Raw genomic sequence first — 3,216 nt, 5'->3', positions numbered from 1 at the left:
GTTGAAACTGGTTTGTTTTTCATGGAAATTTCATGAAGTTTCATTGGACAATGATCCTTGATGATCCAGATTGTTGTGAGAGTTTATTGAAAGAAACAGCACTGAAACCACTGGAACACTCACAACGGGAATTAAAGGGGACATAACTCCTGCACCACGAATTGTTCTCTTGCCCCCTTTGACAAGTGTGAAACCCATGATTGTGTTTGGGAATTCTGGCTGGACCTGGTTATTGTCTTGTGTATTTCACCAAAGTCCTCCTGCATTAACCTTACCTATTCTGATATACCTAATACTGTTCAAGGTGGCATGTAAATATATCAATTGGATGGTCTAAGTTGAGCTTCAAAATGATCGAAGTGCAGAAATGTGAATACTTGAGCTGGTATGTGTGTTGAGCAGTCAACCTTGGTTTATATTTGGTCAGCCCGACTGAATACAACCGTCAGTGTATAGTGTTGGCAATAGTGTGGCCTTATCGTCTGCAAGGGACTCACACTATGAAGCAACAATCTGAAAGATCTGTTCTCCCGCGTGGGAGCTCATCTGATAGTGAACTACCTGAAGGAAATTGATCTGTATCATAAATTGTAACTGTGTAATGTCACTAACAAACTGCCTGCCTCAAATTTAGGGGGCAGTGGGGTAGCTTAGTGGTTATACTTGATTGGATCGTATCTCACGAAAACAGTGACATTGTCAATGATGTGATGGTACGTGATTGTCAGATGTCTGATCACTTCTTGGTTCACGTCCAGTTAAAACTTTCTAAACCAGGAAATGTCATCAAAACAATAACTTGTCGAAATTATAAACGAATCAATAAGGACCTGTTCAGGGCCGATCTTGCCAAGTCAAGCCTGGTGTGTGAACCCCCAGACGACATTGAGGCTCTAGCAGATCTCTATCAGGATACGCTCTCTGCAATCCTAGACAAGCACGCTCCTGCTGTTAGCAAGACTGTTGTTGTGCGGTCAAATTCTCCCTGGTATGATGATGAAGTCCATTGGGCGAAAATTCAGAAACGTAAATCTGAAAGACTTTGGCGTAAGACACGACTAGAAGTTCATCGTCAGATGTATTGTCAAGCGAGGAATAGCATGATTAAACACATAGCCCATGCTAAGAAGAACTATTGTCTGTCCACTATCGAGGAGATTAAAAATAATCCTAGGAAAATGCATAAATTTATAAATGGCCTTCTTGGGAAAAAGCATGATCCAATCCTACCCTCAACTCCACCTTTTGATGAACTTCCTGACTCCTTTAATGACTTTTTTTCGAGCCAAGATTGACAAAATTCATTCAACACTGAAAGGTACTAGGCTCCAGTTTGATACTCCTACTGATACACAGTTTTCTGGTATACCACTATTGGAGTTTCATCCATTTTCTGAAAACGACATCAAGAAGATCATTTCTGGATCCAAGCCGACCACTTGTCACTTGGACCCGATTCCCACATCGCTGGTAAAAGAATTCCTGGATTTGCTGCTCCCAGTTATCACAAAGATGGTGAACAGTAGTTTGATAAGTGGTGTCTTCCCAGATTCTTTCAAACATGCCACTGTCATCCCCCCTGTTAAAGAAGGATAACCTAGATCCAAACTTGCTTAAAAACTTTCGACCAGTCTCTAACCTGAAGTTTATATCAAAGATACTTGAGAGAGCAGTCAATATTCGACTCAGGGATCATTTCTCTGCCTTTTCACTTTTGGATAAATTCCAGTCCGCTTACAGATCAAATCATAGCACCGAGTCAGCCCTCCTCAGAGTCTCCAACGACTTACTTACAGCTGTTGATGAAGGCAAACTAGCTACTCTTATCTTGCTTGACCTCTCTGCTGCCTTCGATACAATCGACCACCAACTCCTTCTGGAAAGACTCAAGGGCCAATTTGGAATCCATGGGGTACCCCTCATCTGGTTACAATCTTATCTCGAAAGCAGAAGTCAGACTGTCCTGTTAGACAATATCAAATCACAAACCTCCTTGGTCCACTGTGGTGTACCCCAGGGATCGGTACTCGGTCCGCTTCTTTTCATAGCATACACGACCGATGTTGCAGACGTAATTGACAAACATGGCATTTCCCATCATTCGTTTGCAGATGACACTCAACTTCAGAAAAACTCAACTCCCAAGGACTTTCACACTGGTCTTCATAAAATAACAGACTGTACTAAAGATGTTAAGTCATGGATGACAAACAACTTGCTAAAGTTAAATGATGACAAAACTGAGGTGATGGTTATTGGATCCAGGCAAATGCAAAACAAATTACCACCAAAACTGTTCTGGTAGCAGATGCAGAGATACAAGCTGTCGACTCTGTTAAAGACCTTGGAGTTACACTTGACTCACACCTGGCGATGGACACTCATGTAAATCAACTCTGCAGAATATGCTTCTTTCATCTACGAGCCATTGGCAGAATACGCCATCTCATCAGTCGTGATGCAGCACACGGTCTGGTCCAGGGACTTGTTATATCAAGAATTGATTACTGCAATAGCCTCCTTTTGGTATTTCTCAGAAGCTGCTATCAAAATTGCAAAATGTCCAAAATACAGCCTCCCGAATCATAAGCAGAACTTCAAAGCGCTCACACATAACACCTGTCATGAAAACCTCCACTGGCTGCCTGTTAAATCAAGAATTGACTTTAAAATATTGTGTTTTGTCTACAAATGCCTCAATGGCATAGGCCCAGAATACCTGAAGGAACTCCTTACCCCGTACACTCCAGAAAGACAGCTCCGTTCTCAGAATCTGAACCTACTCTCTGTGCCTCGGTTCAAACTGCAAACTTTTGGAAGGAAATCCTTTGTCTGCTCTGCCCCTCTACTCTGGAACTCTCTCCCTATCACCATTAAATCAGCAGTTGACTTTATTCCTTCAAACGACTTCTCAAGACTCATCTGTTTTCACTGCATTATGACTAGCAACTAGTCCCTTATTGTATATATGTATTATTATCCACTCACTTTGTTAGCGCTTTGAGCATGGGCCTTGTGCATGGAAAAGGCGCATTATAAGTTCACATTTATTATTATTATTATTATAACAGACTTGTTCTCGTCACTATATGGCTGGAATAATGCCGACGTAAAGCCCAACTCAACTCAACTCAACCAATCATGGTTTTGTGAATCTCACACTTTTCATGTTCTGTATCTGACAACAGCGTTGGGCAGCTAAACATGGTCACTTGA

The sequence above is a fragment of the Haliotis rubra genome, unplaced genomic scaffold, assembly GCF_003918875.1.
Source record: "Haliotis rubra isolate DU_JTF1 unplaced genomic scaffold, ASM391887v1 Scf108, whole genome shotgun sequence".
In the NCBI taxonomy this organism is placed as follows: Eukaryota; Metazoa; Mollusca; class Gastropoda; order Lepetellida; family Haliotidae; genus Haliotis; species Haliotis rubra.
Note: the sequence above shows the minus strand (reverse complement) of the source record.